Source organism: Daktulosphaira vitifoliae, unplaced genomic scaffold, assembly GCF_025091365.1.
Source record: "Daktulosphaira vitifoliae isolate Bord-2020 unplaced genomic scaffold, ASM2509136v1 Scaffold_4, whole genome shotgun sequence".
Classification (NCBI taxonomy): Eukaryota; Metazoa; Arthropoda; class Insecta; order Hemiptera; family Phylloxeridae; genus Daktulosphaira; species Daktulosphaira vitifoliae.
The window spans coordinates 3,536,611-3,556,604 of NW_026099575.1; the positions used below are offsets into that span (position 1 = coordinate 3,536,611).

Below are 19,994 nucleotides of genomic sequence, written 5' to 3' on the forward strand. Positions count from 1 at the left end.
TGACAAATGGACCTATTTTTATTAATACGTCATTTTTACCTTTACAATGAGCCATTCATTTATTCTTATACAGCGGCGCTCGGGGTACTTTTGATTGTTTCTCGTGCGTTACAACTATAAAACCGTTGTTAATAAAATAATTACAGATTCTAAGGGTGTGGCACAGGTAAACGTATTCTTAAAATGTATAGTGTGCCTGCAATATAATTCCGTAGCGGTCAAGATCGAATGTCAACCAGTCACGAGGAATGTCCGATGGCGACCGTTTGTACTTGTACTTAAGATACACAGAGAAAGCTGTAATATTACTTTACAAGTACATTGAACCTCTGTCGGATAGTTGTAATTACATAGACAATAATATATTGTAACATTACATATGTGTATGTCCGTGATAAAACGACTTTTTTTTTATTATTAAACTGACCTCATCGGAGAGTGTAGTCACGGACCCAAGTAGATTATTCGACAGCGACGACGTGAGAATATTTTTTGTAATATAATATTAATGAGTTGATTAATCTTTACGCTTGTCCATTGTGCGCGATAAAAAAAAATTAGCAAAATTGCTAACTATTAAATATTATTTTAGACATTTTTTTGGCGGCATTCTTGTCTATGACAAAATAATAATTAGAATGAAATTATTATCGGCGACGTTTGATTAGTGCCGGCACAAGATCAGACTCGATTATTTAACAATGGCTAGTGACTACCTAGTTTATGGACACTTTACACAATTTATGCATTATCGATTTTATTTTACTAATATTGCGACAAACAGCAAATTGTTATCGATGTAAATGTTTACCAAACAAATGCAGCTGAACAAAATAGTACAATGTGCGAAAAAAACTAATGAGCCAAAACGAATTACAGTCCGGCGAAAACTAATTGTAAAGCGTTCACAGCCGCGACCACACATTGTTGTTATTACAATCATATGATTTCTCAGAATCGTAAATCTATTGGAACAAAAAAATCGGCGCAACTTTTGCGGGCCGCTTCACAATAGACACATTTCTGACCTGCGAACTGGATCGTCATTTTATAATCAACAATACCACAAATGGTCAGATATGCTCACGAGTCGACGATTTCGAATAAACATCTCGTGATTGCATGTTTCTTTACCGTACAAAGAAATTAATCCAAAAAATTCTGGTATTGTACTAATGCGAACAAGTTGAAACTCTCACTCTATTTTCGTCGCTATACTCGATGAAATTCGACCAAAACCATCCGACCAAATTTCATAGTTAAGATAAGCAGATATTTAGATGCATCTAAATGCACGCGCAAAAGGTTTTTTCTTATTAATTCATCTTGATCATCACGGCCTACAACTGCGTTATTTTTAATTACTCGGTGCTAAATGGTTTAACAATCTAGTTAATAATTATAAACCGCCGTGTGCCAACTCACTCGACTGGTTCGGTATGCAAGCAATTTTCTCCAGACTCGTTAAAAATTAAACATATTTTGTAATCATTAAGTCTTCTTGTGCACAAACTCGTATACGAATAGTGTGTGTGACAATAGTAGAACGTATTCACCACTATTATAACAAGAGAAACTAATGCACGCATTACACATAGGTACACACTTTTCCATCAAGGACCTTTCTGTAAGTAAACAAATGTAAACACATCAAGTAGTTTCAAACGCGGTTACCGGACAATTTCTCTGAAAATAAGTACATTGAATCCGAACAAAAAAACAAACAGAACAATATTGTTGTACATACTATTCAATTGATTATTCTAACCACGTTGTTTTCATTTTGGTCAATAGCCTCAAGTACCCAAACACTCGGGCCATTTAACGATGATAGCTCCGCGAAGGGTGACCTCGTCACGAACTGGGGTATATGTGAGGTCTACTCGTTATAAAAACATTATAGTAGAATCTCTTTCATTTAAAAATTAATTATTTGAAAGGTGTTAACTACTATAGATGACAAATAACACGACATATTCTCATCGAAATATGTTAAATTATTTTTGAAATTTGTACAACTCCGGTAAAGAGATTTTACATTTTTACCCTCCGGCATAATTATGATTTACATATACAATAGAGAAATTAAAATACCGTTTAATATGTCATTGATGTGAATGGGACGTTTTATTATTTTTTTCTTGATTAAATTTTCTCCATCACTTGCGCTGTTCGGAATAACTACTCTATTGGATCCGATGGGAAGAAACCTAGACGTCTCTTTTACATTTTCATAAAACCGTCGTTGTAATAAAAATAATCAACGGCAGTGATGCGATGGCGCCGGAACTTAAAATCTGTGAAAGCGACGTTGTTGTCATCACAACATTTATATCTGTACAGTCGAACAAGCGTTTTCGATTAAGAAATGTCTGTTCAACGTTAGGACGAAGTATCAAAACGGAATTATAATTTCATATCCGCCACTGGGCTAGAACGGTAGCGGCGGATTCAATGAAAACTACGACAAAGAAATTATTAAATTGTTAATCGTCTGCCGGCAATCGAACGACCGTCGACCGACTTATGCAATTATTATAAGACCGAATGAGAAATGTCGCAAATACCTCTTGGTTTCATCTACTCCGTTTCGGTCTCATTTGTACTTTGCGCGATCAATTCACAGAGACTCTTATGCGCAGCAATGTTTGATAAAAGACGACACAATGCCAACACATATATACGGCATTATGTAAAAAAAGTTCACAATGTTATTTTGTCCCGCTGGGTGGCCAAAACGGAAAAGGAATAAGATCAGACAACTGGATGAATCCAGACAAAGAACGGAGTGCGACGACTTAAAATATCGCCAGCAAGCCTATTATGCACTGACTGTGTCCACCGACTGTTAGATCACTGATGATGTCAACTTGTTTGCACACATAGTTTTTACAAATCACGGCTATAACGTAATCGTGCATAATTCTCGAGTAATTAATTATTATTTTCTTAAATTAAAACTCGACTATGCTTATTAGCGCATATAGTGACTTTAACGACAGTTCCAGTAGAAGACCGTCGCACCTGTATAAATAATAATACGCATGTTTATATGAATCTTCATGGAACACCGAACACATTCTTTGTTGCGTTGTTATATGGTATTCTAAAAGTGATTTTAAAGTTCCACGGTAAAACCAAATATTACCGCAAGGATGTTAAGCTTGGTCATGTTTCGCAATTTTTTTGTAATATGCATAACATTGCACTGAATGAACCTACTTTGTATGAAGATATTACAATGGACGCAGTTATATCATTCTCACGTTATTTGGATTAAATATGGTCAAGGTGTTACTACGACGGACACGAGCCAAAATAATATTTACAAAACAATTATTAAGTCGTCTACGATCGGATGTGCGTCGAATAAAAGTAAAAGATACAATTTTATGACATATTTATAATTTGGTAATAACGATGATCGAATAACGATTAAAATCTTGGTATGTGCACTATTCAATGTCAAATGTAAAATAAAATCATTAAAAACAAGAATAATATTACGAATTCGATCACGAAAATGGCAAATAAATTATACGACGTTCCAATGACTAATGTTTTATTTAGTATTTCCAGACAAAATAATTAATATTCTTGCATTCATATTGAACAAATTATTTTCTGTGTCCTAATCAAAAACCTTTCTAGATTATACCACCTGTTATTTACTTTAATTTAATCACTGGAATTTTTCGGGTTTTGTTAAAAATATATTAAATATAAATGAAAGTTACTTAACAAATTATTTGTAATTTTTACTTAAAAAAAACTATACTCTGTACATACAATTAATTTTCAAAGTACGATAACGTCAAATAAATTTAGTTACATTTGGCAGACGTAGTACAAATGAGTAATCTAAAAACGGCATTCTGAACAAGTTAAAAAATACGATTTTAGAAAATCATTGAAATATTAATTTTGAATTAAATATTTTTTTTAGGTTTGACTGTTAATTTACAGTAACTATCAATTTTAATTTATTAATTTGAAAATAATATTGTTATAAAGTCGACTCCATAGGAAAACTGTCATAAATATCAGAGATATTTTTTTGAAAAATACATACTTAAAATGTCAACGCAGACTTAGAGTTTTTAGAAGTAAAAAAAAGTCCATTTTTATTGAAATAATGGAATGTTAGCGAAAATTTTTCTATTTTTAGTTGAAAATATGTTTTTCTTTCTCCTAAATAATTTAAAAAAATCAAATCACGAGATTTTGCCATGAAGACAACAATACAGTTGATTTTAATCTAGTCTTTCATTTAGTAAAATTAAAAGTAATTTAAAAGAAAACGAATTTTAAAATATTACAAGCAAACCATGAAATAATATTTTTCATTTCAATTAAACTTAAGAAATTAATTTTTTATGTTAGTATTAAGACGATGTAAGAATGAGATTGTAATAATTAATTTATTTTTCTTGGAGTATTATTTTAAACGAAAAAAAATTAAAAAATTAATTATGAGTAATATAAAAATAATTATTTTTAGTATAAGCTAAAAAAGTATTCTTTTATTATTTCATTAATTTAATATTTCATTTGTATATATATATATATTCCAACTGACCCAAGAAAATGATTTTTTTTTTAAATTAATTATTATTTAAAAAATATATAAGATAAAAATAACTCACTTTTTCTTTATTGCTAGGAAATCCTTATCTTGTTGTTAACAAGTTCGAAAAAAACATAAACGAAGTATTTAAACAATCGATTAGTTTTTGTAATTACACTACACAAGCAAAGTACTCACTGACAGACAGAATTGAAATTTGGTTTGCGCGGCATACCCGTCGTGGTGAACCGGAGAACGCGTTTTGGATCGACTTGTGGAGGTAGTCTACCCGAGAAGACGGTCATCTGACCAGAAGAAAGTGGGGTGGTGGTCGCGTGTGGGCACTGCCGCGTGGAAAGGAAAAGTGAAGAGACCCGCCGCAATAGTGGCCACTCCGGCAACGGGTGTCGTTGGCATTGGCACCTCCAAGGTCGACTCCTATATAATAACACGTTTGTTTTCTTCCACGGGGTCCCTTTACCACAGATACAAAATAATTGTCTGTGTATAATTTTTTTATTATCCATTTTTCCCACGATCCCCTGAGATGTCGATTAAATGATTGTGCATGAACATTATCACCAAACACATGAGATTCATGTTTCAACAATAACGTATTATTATTCCATCGAGATGACGCATCACTGACTTTGCACCGTTTATCTATAATAGAGTATTTTTTGGTCGTGTTTTTATAGCATAGTACCATTGTGCATTTATTTGGATATGTTAAGAAATAATAAATTATTATTTTTTACCACACGAACTACCGAAGACGAAAAAAATTATTCCCATCTTGGGCAAATTTCGTACATCAACTGGGACGTGATGTCTTTACTGCGATTAAACGTATTAATTCAACCACCTAACCAATGTCATTGTACGGTGGGTCATTGGCCACTTAATCAAAAATTCTTTAGCAAATGCATCAGACCAATAAATCACAGAATAATTTTTATTTCATACATAAAACTTTAGTTGTTTCAACAGAATACTTAGTTATGACGTAGTTTGTTTGTCCAAATATGAAATTGAATAGTGTCATTTGTTAGAGCCGTTGTCTATAAACCATTTAATTTTATGATTGTAATTCATCAATGTACCTTTTCATGTAATGTGATTTTTTTATTTTTATTGTCATTACTAAATTGCATATAAACACATTATAAGAAAGGAATGGTTAAATAATCTAACATTTGTTATTGTCCAATGATCAGTAATAATATTCGATTAGTTTAATTTGGTAATTCATTGTAAATAATAGATCCGCATAATATATTTTAAAAACAATTAATTTCTATGACAAATCGAAAGTTTATAGGTATAAAAATTACGAGAATTGAATTTATTGACGATATTTAGCGACAAATTAACATATCGTTTAAGTTTCACTTGTAATTAAACTACTCGCTATTTTATTTTATGTTATTTTTTGAAAATGAGGTATTCCTATTATGTATAAGAAATTTTTAAAAACTATCAATTGCCCTTTTCATGTACTAATTACAATATTCATAGAGAAAGCTTTATTAGTGTACTAAAGTATATGTCAATTTGACAAAATATTATCTATTCTCATAAATTATATCAACGAGTTAAACTTGATCTATTAGTTGGAAGTAGAATAGTAAATCATTTAAACTTTTTAATAAATAAATAATCGATAACACTTCATACAACCTATTAAAATTCATTGAAATTATATTCAATTACTATATTACATAGATTACTTTTAAACAAAATTTATAAAAATTAAAAATTTTATTTACAATATAAATATGTTTTGAAAAGTATAATTGCAACAAGATAATATTTTCTGTTTTCAAACAAACATTTCGATTAAAATTAAACAATTTTATTAATTTTATATGCCACCGTAAAGGAATTATATAACCAGATCCAAAAATAATTCTGACCTTGTATTAAAAATAAATTTTAATTATGGATATTATATAAAAAAAAAGCTTTTCGAGGTTACTTAAATAATACTTGATAACACCAAAAAGATTATGCATGCGTTATATTTAACCAACAACAAAGAATTTAAATTTAAATTTATTGTAGCCCAAGGGTTCAATAATATTTTGTTTAGTACCAAAGATTTTCAAATACAAAAATAAAACGTATAGTGTTAAAGGAATACTTTAAAAATATTATTTTTCCTGTATGAAGTAATTATTCCCTCATGACCGAATATTAAGAGGAAAAGAATGCATGTAGGTAGTTCGTCATTACAACAGAATCCACTTGGGGATGAAACAGGTTTTAACGTCACACATGAACAAAATTAAAAACTGTGTAACGCGTTTTTTATTTTACAACATAAACTATATGTTAAATCGACGCACATCATAGACACTGTAATATCCAAATCAATCACGTCTAGAGTATTACACAATATTAAAACAAAAACATGCCAACATTTCCAGAATCGTCTATCATTTTTTGAAGTCAGTATAACTATTCTTTGTATTTTCGTTGGGCTAAATCAAGCAAGTATTAAGTACAAGAAAGTGGTTTGAAATCAACATTCTACGGAACGCGATAATGTAGTTGACGTCACACGTCATCAGGCAGTTGTTGTTGGAATTTTACTTTGAAGAATTGATTTGCTCCAATCTAAATACAAACAAACTTGTAGTTTACCGACTGAAAATCCAAAGGCCGCATTCTTTGAGTGCCTATACATCCAAATTATCCTATTATGGTTCGAGACGCGTGTCAGAACGAAAACCGATTGATGAGCAATCGTACGGTCTTAAAACAATATTTCAATGAGTCGATTTCGCTGGACGCCCCGCTGACTAAAACCGACCGAAGAGTTTCACAATACACAATTACTTAAAACACGCGACTAACTGCAGTTTTCGTTTAATTGTGTAACATTAATATGGTATTTTCTTAAGCACGTTTTCACATTCACACTCCCAGAGTTCATAGCAACGACCAACTGACCCTTTGGACATATCTTAAATTACTAATCAAGCGGCCAATTTTTTATTTTCCCCTAGAATTACTTTGTGATTGAAAATAACATATAATTTTCTTTTTTTAATTAATTTAAATGTTCATTCGAAAAGCTTGTAAACACTAGGTTGGAAAATTATCAAACAAATTACCAGAAGTAATAAGAAACTTCACGACTGTCAAAATGATTTATCTTTAAGAACATCATGAAAATATTATTTTAGATCATCTCATCTCATATCAAATAATACCTGGACAGATACTTTATACAATACGCGATTAATGTTGGCCTTATTGGAAAAAGTGAAGGCCGTAGAGATGTTTCGGCACATTCCACAACCCACTCAGTGTTACACAAACGCTTTCCATTTGTCTGGTTTAGATGATGGCATATAAAAATAGAAAATCAACACTTGAGCGTAAACGATTTGTACTCTTTAGACTCTATCAACTCGTAAAAAATGACATAGAACAAGAAAATAATAAATATGAGTAACGCAATGTAGTGTTATCAAAATGACTGATGAATTGCATAGATTTTTACGTTTGGAACTCTTTAAAATGAAGTTCAATTATGTTCTACATTCAAGTCAATTAGCGTCTATAGTTTAATAACATAATAGTCGCGTGTAACTTTATTGCACTCAAAATGATACGAAAAGTTTATCAATATTAAAAAAAAAAATTAGCTGACAGTTAACAAATCTAGTAGATTAAAAAGTTATGAAAGTAAAAAATAATAATATAGTATTCCTTAGATAATTTTCAATTCACTTTACTCGTAATTATGCCTTTAATGTTTTTTTCGTTTGGATGATCTAATTTTTCTAATTGAATCGGTAACTCTTTATTAAAACATCAATCAAAATATAATTTTTATTATACTATATTCTATATTCAATTTACTTTTCAAACCGAAAAATATTAACGACTTATAAGAGAAGTTCTGTATTTCCTTGATACTAAAATATCATTTTTAAAACTCATTTCATGATTTTTCTTTAGTTTAAAGTACTTTTTAATTACTTGACACTTGACGAACATCTTAATGTACAACAGTGTCAGATTGCCTTGAATAATAGAGATTCTTTAGTCGTGTCATCATTATCAAGAGTTTACTGTTAATATAATTCTCCAACTCGGGTAGCTAGATAAACTTTACTTAGGTCCCCGATGTCCTCCATGACAACCCATACACTTTCACTGCTCACTCCCTGGTAGCTGCTTTATCATACCTATGTTCACTCATTCGTGTCTTTTTATAATATTTTCTGAGAAGATTTGAAGTAAAACTTTCTTATTTGCGTATAAATAAAGAATAACTCAATACAACGCGATTGATTGTTAATTAATCATTTTCACATATAATGTCATTTCGATGAAAAACTATTTTATCTCAATGCAAAAGCGCGTGAAATAAATCCTAAGTACTTCTAATGATGATTTATTTAATTAATCATTTAATACATTTATTAGTGTAATATAATTTTAATAAATTACGAGTTACAATAAATCAGTAAAAATATTTTAAATGCGTTTCTAACTCGACAATATTTCCAATTGAAATGTTAAAAACTAGTGTTCCTGCACTTGAGCGTTTACAATAAGCTTACTGACAGGTTTTACATAATTTACCGTGATAAAAATACTATACAATGTCGTCTAATGGAATGTAATGGGTTGGTTGTGAGCGTGTGTCTATCTAGTACTCGGAATTCATAGCAATGAAAGTAAAATAAAAGACTTGTAATTATTCATAGTACTTAATCAAGATTTACGTTTGTACAATGGAAAAAGTTTACCAGTACAATGTAAAACAATGGAAATGACCTCAAGCGTTTATGTCCAATTAAAATCAAAACGTTACAATTAATCATTTTTGTGGATATATTTGTACTTTGCAATCATTAATCGAACTCCGATCGTCTGAAAATAAATAATACAATACGAATTGTGCGAATCAAAAACCCAAAGTGTAAGGTGTGGGCGAGTAATCGAATATTATGAGATCACAACTTAATTATAATGCACGCGTGGGAATCAAAACGGAACTAGTGTTGCATTGTGTATCATTGCTATTGTAATAATATGAGTAACGAGGATTAACCCGCTGCTTGCCACGTGGTCGTACAATAACAATAAAATAATAGGTCTATTGGCATGCCGGTACTCTTGCGCGCGTTCTTATGAGAAAATATTATGTAGTAACCTCTACCTCTGCTGTTTGGACGTAAATCGTCATCGCGTTCTGCTTGCCAATAAAAAAACGTGATTGCCGTTTTTCTTATTTTATTTGTGGTCAATGTCACTACAAACGTTTATATAATTTATTAATTTTAATTGTTTGTCGACGGATCTACAAACCGGGTCGTAAACCATTTGTTTTATTTATATTATATTTATTATTAGTTATATTTATTCAGCACGCAAATAGTTTCTATGGATCGGCCAAGTGTATTCAAGACCCTCTACAAGGTCGTCTTGTGTGCAGACCGTTGACGGTCAGCCACTTCGTCTTGAGTTAATCGTTTACCCCTTTTTCGGATCAAGTCCGTCTACAAGCTACTGACAGTAAATTTCGTAATGAAAGTTGAATATTTTGGTGTGGTCTTTGCTTAAAATAGCCAATACTTTCTTTTCATAGCGCTATACACTTTTCGGGATATCCGGTGACAACAACTATAACTGGAATAACTCGTATCAGATTGCCGTAAGCGTGACTTATTGTGATTTTTTATTGATTTGCCTTGCAATATTTTTCAAATAGTGACGGAAATCACAAATAGCGAAAATTGAGAAACAATAGAATCACATGATTTAAAGAGTATCGATTAACAATGTATATAGATATCAGAAATGGTTATTGTTGTAATACTATTTGCAATTACTTTAGACTTAATAGACATACTTTCCTATATTTATGGTCACCACAAGTTATTTATAATGTCTAGTTTTGCAACATTCAAATTACCATATTTAAAGCAATATGGCTATAATCTTTAAGACCGCATTGTTTGAATTATTAGAAGAGAAATTAATACTTAAAATAACGGTAGTCTTAAATTTTTATGATTTCCCGTTAAAAAATACACTCGTAATAATTCATATTTTTAACTCCGACTATGGTGTAATGTTCAATATTAAGCATTAAAAAAATAGCAGTCATTTTCATCTTTCTACAGTCTGTTTTTAAAAACCCAGCACAATAGAGTCGCGGTATAGTGGGGACCCGGTACAGTTTGGACAAGTATATACGATATCTGACTGTAATTAACAACACTATTATAAAAAACTATTCGATATGAATCTGTTAAATTTCACAATAATTTGTATATTTATAATTTTACAATTTAATAGCTAAATGTAAAAAAATAACAGTTAACCAAATCTTTTAATAATGGATTGTTTTCTTTTTCCGTTCAGCAATTCAATTGCTGTTTTAAAATTTCACTCAAATATTAAAGGCTCGTTAAATTATTTTTATCATCACACAATATGCATTGGAAATTTCTGTAATCGTATAGTCTTTTGCTTAAACAATCAATTATTATCCTTTGGGACACATGGAGTACATAAAACTAGATTTATATATATTTTATTTAATTGCGGTTTTTTTTACTTTGACGGCCTATATTATTTTCATATAAGAACAATTGTCGGATTATTATTTTGGTACAATTAAAAAGATTTAATTTGGTTTAAACCTTCCCAAACATTTTCAAAAATTGAGTTGAAAAATTTTTTTATACATATTCAATCGTTTTCTTTTTCAAACTCTTCTATACTTAGTTTTTTCATTGGGTTTTTTAAAGATATATCGAAAGAAAGCTTATTATTTCTTATTAAACGTTATTTAGTATCAGTATTTTTATAAAAAATGTATAGCAGTTTGAAAATACAGAACTTTTTTTTTGTTTTTGAATATGTCGTTTTTAACGACTTATTTTGAGATATTTTTCTAAATTTTTTAAATTGAGGTGGCTTTTTTTAATTTTTAGCGATGATAATTTAAACTAAATTAAAATCGTTAATACGTCAAGTATTAATCATTAAAATTAATTTAGCAAAACTGAGAATTTTTATGGACAGACTTAAAAAAAAAAGCTCATCATCACGAAACCAATACCTTCTTTTTCAGCTTCAAATAAAAGCTAATTTTGACGTTTTTATAATAGTCCGTTATAAATAAAAACGGTTCAGTTAGTAAAAGTCTATACCTACAAATTAACAATAAAATATTTTTTCATATAACTTCTAATTAGATTTCCATATCGTGTCCTTCTACCCGCACGGTTTCATACACATTTTACAATTATGAAACAACTTGGCTCTTATACATTTAACATCCACTTGCAGTCGAATAATACAATAGATATTATCAAAAAATTGTACTTTTATTGTTCCATTTTTATCGTTATTCAATATAATTAAGTAAAAAAATTAATTTAACACGATAAAAAAAATTTGTAATTACTTTTTATCCAGATGTAAAAAATGATCAATTTTTTGTAGTCCCACGTAGGTCAGTGACGGCACAATTTTGAGAGACCCTGGGCTAAATAAATTACAACTTATGCTAGGCCTTGCATAAATTATAATTTATTAGGTCTTCAGTAATATTACAATTTTAGAACCTCAAATATGATTTTGAATCACAGGGGTAACTGCCCTTATTGTCCATTCGCGCCATCCCTGTTTTTGGTATGCAAATTTTTCAAAAAATCCTAGTGATAATTCATCCAGTCTTTATACAATACACCAAAGTGTAGTTATAATCTATTCGTCTACCAACTTTAAATAAAGATTTCTTTACATAAAACTGTGGTTAGATATGCTAAATTTAATATAAGTGAAAAACAACAGTTATTCTTAGTCAAAATTAATAATTTATCGTTTAATTCTTGATACCGTTATTTAAATTATTTTTTTATTCAGTGTAATACAATACATCATGAAGTAAATCACTTTCACGAAGTATTTGAATGCATAACGAACAATAACATCAACTGATTGTAATAAGACAAAGAGAACAACTGTTTTGCAAACAACGGCCGTAAGAAAATAATAAAATAACATTTTAACACTTAGACCACATAATGTCTAAATGCATAGATTAAATGCACTGCCTCAACTATGTCTTCAGCGTCACTGTAACAAACCAATTAATGATTTTTTAAGAAAAACCAAATTCCAGAGAATGAAAAAATTGTTTCTGTAAGATATTGAATAAATAGATTCGATGTTATGTCAAAACAAATCAACTAATTATACACCGTGTTTATAGCTATTTTATATTATAATTGTAATGGTAATGATCCATACAAAGAATGAAATAAGAAAGTCTATCAACAGTGATTCACTTTTTTAAAAAAGACGTGTTCAGAATTTGCATGTCCAAATATGTTTATGTCCTCCAGCAGTTGTCCAACAGGAATAAAATAACAGTAAAATTTTAAAGAGACGAATAACTCGCGTTTGTGTAAAATGAACCACATGAATTTTTAAGAACTGACCAGCCTGCTATTACTCTCAGTGTGACATCACCAGTAACTGGTGATTTTTTAATAACTGTTATTGAAAAATATCACAAGAATTTAAAGACGTAACACATGATTGTTATCGTGTTTCTTAGACTACGCTGCTACTACAACAAAGATGCAATACTGATAATCAGCTTATTGTTGATGAGTATTATCTTTAGGATACTTCTTCCTGAAAACATTCCACTTTTGACGCCGCTACTTATACATTTCACTTGTCATATTTTTTTATCGATATCCACGCTAATTGATTGCTTTCGCGAGACGTAACACTGACACACGACATCGTGTATTTGGTATAAATAACAATCAACTGTCGTTGTCACAATCAACAGTTCTCATGTATAATATCAGTGATGTTAACACTGCGTAGGCATTGCTGCTATTTTACCGTTATGCAAAGTTCAGCGGACCACTTGCAACAGCAGCCGTTATAGATAAAAGTGAAACCGATACGACCGTGGAACTGAGAGATGTTTTTTTCGTTTTCATTTGAAGGGCGGGATTGAGAAAGTAGTTCGACCGGACCATAGTATTTTTTAATGCTTATAGGTTCTTTTTTAAAACTCAGCAACGATGGCCACTGAATCCCCGAGGCTGCCCGACAATACGAAAGCGGATCCCAAGTTGTTATCGTTTTCACTCTTCCCGACCCCCCGGCACGGCTTTTCGACTTAAAGTACTAATGCCAAAAACCGGAAATTATATGTCTGCTGGTATAGTATTTAACTAAATCACCAAATATGTACAATTAATTATCAGAGTTCAAAATGGATAAGCTCGAACCATTAAAACGACAGTAATATGTCGATCGGATATTTAAACTTGCCGCAAGACAAATACAACTTCCGGTAAACAGTTCAATTATTATTTATTACTTGTATTGAATTACTTGCTACTTAATAAAACTATAGGTGTATAAATAAATTTACTATAAAGAAATATGTAGTAAAACAAAAAATCAACCGATTCTCATGTTGATTTTTAACATTACGTGTTTATTATAATATAGTAGAACTTTTCAGTAAACATACACCCAAAGAAAAACCTCAATCAATTTTGATAGAGAAATTTTATCAAGGGTTTATGATAATGTTTTATTAATACGAACAAAATAACTATTCTTATAAATAATTATTGTTCAAGACAAGAAAAAAAATTATCATATTGATAAATATATCATAGATTCAATAGTAATGATATATTTATCAAATTGAACAATGAATTTATTATATAGATCGAGGTTTTTCTCTGGGTGTATATTTAGTTTATTAATCACATTACTCTATTAATATAACGATTTGTCAAATTTACACAAATTATACTTGTTACTATTATTACTTCATGAGGTCCTGCACAAAAAATACCAATTAGAAAAATAAATAAATCTTTGATTAGACAATAAAATTTAATGTTTACAACAAAGTGTGGAAAAAACGCCTCTTTTAATTATACCAATCATTAACACAACCATGTATACCGCAACAATAGAATAGCTACTACTATTCAATATTTCTTATTATTAAATTAATATTTAAAAGTACTTTAAATGAGCTTGATATTGTCTATACGAACAGTTGTATCACTGAAAACATCGTTTGTTTTTAAAACTCAAAATGCTTTAACTTTGTATATATAAATACGCGTTCGACCTTAATCTAAATTATAACCAATAAAAAAAGTAATTATAAAACTAAATGCATTTAATTAAAATCACTATCTTAACTTAACAGTTGAATCACGTTATGGATTAACTTGGCGTATAACAAGTAATAAATAAATAACATTGTAAATATTTTTTTTATTTTAATCTGCATACATATATTAAACTAGAAAAAACCGAAATCCATTTAACAACATAGTCTACGCGTGTGAAGATGATAAACTTAATGATAGATTTTGCTGCATAACAAAAAAAATATGTTCTTTTAATTTATGACTAAACATTTATTTATTAATTTTTAAACACATAACATACAAATTTATGTTGCTAGTGATCGATTAATGATCCGAAAATCAAATTAACATAAGTGACTATTTTTTTTTTTAATTTTTGGATTTATTTTTTATGGATTAATGTATTTAAAAACAAAATAAACATTCAACTCTTGAAAATTAAGAAAAAAAATTGATGTTTGATTAAATCTTAATTAATTTATTATTCAATCTGTTGAGAAAAAAAAACTAAAGTTTGTATGCTTAACGCAAATAAAAAATAATGCAACGAAATTACACTTGGATCAGTATGTTTAAATTGGTTGCATCAAGTCTCAGTATAAATTATTTATTAATTACGATTCTGACCTGTATGAGTAAATTAGAATGCATGACTAATTATGTCCTTAAGATATAAGTAAAATCTTCAGACTTATTAGTAATATTTTCGCATAAGCCATCATAATGTGTATGTTCTTATTTTCTTCAATGTCATTATACAATTTTCACACGCTGTTAAACCTGTTAAAAGCAAATAATATTAAAGTAAAAAAAACAAATAAAAATCTTTTAATTCATCTATTAACACGAAATTATATCCGAGAGTAAAATAAATATTATTATATAAAATATATAATGATTTTAATTTTGATGCAATTTGAAATTTTATTATACAAGAAAGTCAGTTTAAATTGAAATGACATACTCAATAATAAATATTAATCGAATTCTAATACTTTTGTTTAACGAAACTGTTGAGTATATGTAATTTAACAAAACAAAATGTATAACTGCAAAATTGCAAATGATTGATAGTTGGTTATTATCTATACAGCTCAAGGTATTTTGACTCTCCGAACAAAATAATAGATTTATATTTTTTTAAATCTTTCCTTGCTGATTCTTTCATAATTCGAAAAAAAACGCTTAAAAAAAAAATTAAACCTCATTCCTCTAGTAACCATTACTTTTTAAATTTAAATTTTAAAAAATAGAAATGCAAACGATAATTTTTAATGAGCAAAAAAACAGTACAAATAATTATGAAATAATAATCTATCTTCCGAAAAAAGAGTTATAATTGGACCACCATTATAATTTATTAAGTGACTAAAAAACGTACTCGTTATATGGTATTTCAATACATACAATATGATTTGTTATAAATACTATCCATTATTTTTTGCTCAATTTTTTTCACAAAGATGTATCGAAACAGTTTTATCTACTTTTATTACCCATACTGATAAAAATAATATTTTATTTAAATTATTATTTAAAAATTGGTTATCTACGAATCATTTTCTTTAGTCTATTCCTCATCTAATTGTAAAAAAAAATTATAGATGTTCTTTCAAGATTCAAAAATTTTCACTCAAGGTTACGCCAAAATATAATATAAAAAAAACCCAGCACAGGGGGATCGCGGCACAGTGGTGACGTGACATAATTGGGTCAAGTATAATGATAACTGACAGTGATTAAAATCACTATCATAAAAAGCACTTTGATGCAAATCTTTAGATAGTGTTTAATTTTAAAAAGTTGGTGGATTATTCCAAAAGCTACATGATCTGCTATTTCCTTATTTATATCCTGATTAGGATAAAGTATGTCGAATTAAAGATGTATATAAGTACTACTTCTCATGAAAAAATTGAATTGAACCATACGTATTTTAAAAAGTTATAGCATTTTAAAGTAAATAATGTAAAATATAAAATTGAGAATTTTCAGACAAAAATAGCATTCGGTAGCCATTTTCACCATGAAAACAAAATAAAGTCCGAAATTCTTTATTTTCATAATAAAGTACATTACATTAGGTTTAATTTAAGATATATAAAAAAGTGTCAGACTTTCCGGAATACTTTCAAAAATTAAGTTGAAAAAGTTGTCATTTTTAATCCCCCCTGTGGGCAAGTAAAGGGTCAGATTTATAAAAAAATATATCAAATGATAGGTAAAGACATCAAGCATCTATAAAAAAAAAATTATATTGATTTGGTCATTTTTAAAAAATTATGGCAGTTTTAAGTAAAAATACCTGCTCAGCTTCGCATCGAAGCTAAAAATTGAAAAAATGTCGAAAATTAGCGATTTTAAAATTTGTAATTTTTTTTGAGATTTTCCCCATTTACGGGGAACGAGGGAAATATTTTCAATTTTTGAAGGTAATATCTTTGACTAGATACGATTTGTAATCTTTTGACGTATCGTTGAACGAAATGGGTTCGGCGAGAGCTGAAAAACAGTGGTAACAGACACAAAAAAAAAAACACATCATAGTAAAACCAATACCTTCTCAGCTTCGTATCGAAGCTAAAAATTCTTAGTTTGTAATAAAAAATAATGTATAGTAGTTTGGCGTTGATTTAAAATAATTTTCTTTTTATTTGTGTATTGTATTAAAAATTATAACAAAATATTCAGATTCTCAGATGTAAAACATGCATTTCAAAGATTATTTAACACATTTAATAATTAATTAATTGTAAACAATTATGTTTTAATTGTAAATGCACGAGATAGTGTTTAAACATGTCTACATAACTTGATTTTATTTCACTGAAACTTAAGGAGACCGTAAAAAGAAAGCTACTGAAACAATAAAGATATTACTAGAGGCGATTGTAAAAAACATTTCATTTTAAAACATCTGCGCTGTTATTTAAAATATGATATGAAATTTTATTAAGTCATATTGTACTTACACACATTTAATATCCTAATCGTGTAATAACTCATAATGGCCTCGAGGTAAATTTCTGAATAATTTGTACAAATAACATATAATATAATAATAGTGGATATAATTAACAAAGTAAATAAATATATATGAAAACCCATTAATTCATACATATAAAAAATATATTCTTTTTAGGTAAACGTATTTTAATACATTTTTAAGATCTATACATAAATATTAATAACATAAGATTCAAAAGTTATTATTATCTATTTAACAAAATGTAAAAAAGCAAATATACTTAAATGAGGGGAGCAATTATTAGAGAACAAACAATCACTTAAGTCACTTTTAATATTAGTTTAAAAGTTGATTCCAAATAAATTTTGGTATCCTTAAATAATTTGTTTGGTGACTAGATGTTTATTTTGTTTGCTTTTCAATTTTTAATAAAACATTAAATTGCAATTGTTCTAGAAATAGCATTATTTTATTATTTCATGAAATTATATATTAATTATTTAAATTAAATTAATTACACTTACGTATAATAAAAATTTTAAATAAAAGGTTATACTTAAAATTAAAACTATATTAAAAATATTATTAATTTATGGCAAAAAAATATTAAACATATTAAACTCAAAAAGCCACAAAAAAATCTTATTTAATGTAGCTTTAATTTTAAAAAATATTAGCCACAATGATCAATTTTTATTATATAAAAGGTTATAATTTCATGGTATACTAACCAGAAGTTCCATCCTCCATCTTTACTAGTGCTTACCTACTTTTAATTGTTAGTTAGTAACTATATAAATTAGTTTTATTTTTATCGCTAATTACCAAGTTATAGGAATTTAATTTTGATTACTTTCGTGATAATTCCTACATTGTTCAATGTAATTTAGTGATAAAATAAAATAATAAAAAAAAAGGCTTTCACGTTCATATTTATCTACAGGAAATTTTATACTCAAATATTATCAAAAATTAAGTTTCTTAATTAGTTATGTAATATCGGTCAAGTAACCATATCTTTAAAGATATTAATATAGTAGAAGTATCCAAAAACTATGTTACACACATCAAATTGTATTTTAATATTAGTCTACAAATTTTATTTCATTAGGTTTGTTAGGTTAATAACATTTTTTTAGTTCATCCAGTCAAACTAATTGTTAGGTTTATCAATAGAGGTATTGATAGATTAAAGCGGATTAAACTCAAAGATTGAATTGAAAAAACCAGACAAATATTAAGGACAAAATAGGTCTATTTAGTTATATATAACTGATTTATTTTGATAAAAAAAAAAAATCTTTAAAAAAACATTGTTTTATCTAGAATAAATACCCTATTCGAAGGTTTCCAGACCATATTTAAATTTTTTAACCAAAAAAAAAAACATTAATAAACGCACTTAATAATTATTAAAAAATAATAATTAATAGTAACCTAAACGTTTCTATAATTTATTTATAATAAATACTTTATAATTCTCAAATAAATATTTTAATAAAATTATGACTTGTAGCAGTTAAAACAAAAAACTTGTTCACAATTTCACAAAAATTAGTTTTTTAAACCTTTATGTTTATTACAAAATTTTTCCAAAAACGTAGTTAAAAGGTAAAGCCTATCCTGAGTTTGCTCCATTAAGACACTTAAACGTTAAACGGACCGACCTACTACTTTTGGTAGAGATATTTATCTTTTACTTTTCAATTTCTTAAAAAAAAGTAACGTATAAACAACTATTTTAATAATAAACAAATTTATCTTTAATTAAACGAATAAAACTATTATAACAATAACTATTCTTGTATCTAGTCATAGATAATAATGGAATGGATTGAATCTTCCTATACTAAAAGCACAAGGATCATGTGCCAGAATAGGAAAGAGTGATAAGCTATTATATAGAGCTTTTTTACTCTAGCTCATTCATAAAATTTATATTGCAATCCCTTGTCCAAATGATTATTCGTGTATGATAAATCTTCACAGATATCCACTTTTTAATTATAATTTTATCTAGTACAATGTGTAAAAGAACTTTTTCATGCATAAGACGTTTGAGACACTATATTAAGAATCAAATGACTAATGATCATTTAGTAAATTTGTAAGTGAAATTTCTTATGGAAAATGATAAAAGAGCCCAAAATTTTTGGCACCATCGATATAATTTTCTGGTTACGTGCCTGGGAATTTTACAATAAAATAATTATCTTTGATAATATAAATTTATTTATATATTATACCTTCTTAGATTTGCGACGAAGTTAAGAAA

At 28.3% G+C, this 19,994-nt stretch overlaps 1 protein-coding gene across 2 annotated transcripts in view; it reads right to left on the reverse strand.

Moving 5' to 3' along the window:
- LOC126905169 (mucin-17-like) overlaps nucleotides 1–19,994 on the reverse strand; it is a 33,765-nt gene that overhangs the window by 9,765 nt on the left and 4,006 nt on the right. The window contains exon 2 of one of the 2 annotated variants that reach the window (XM_050684636.1): nucleotides 15,379–15,531. The gene's annotated coding sequence lies outside the window, so the exon portion shown is untranslated. Of the gene's footprint in view, nucleotides 1–4,646; nucleotides 4,857–15,378; nucleotides 15,532–19,994 lie in introns of those variants that run through there. The other variant, XM_050684635.1, reaches the window with a different exon arrangement.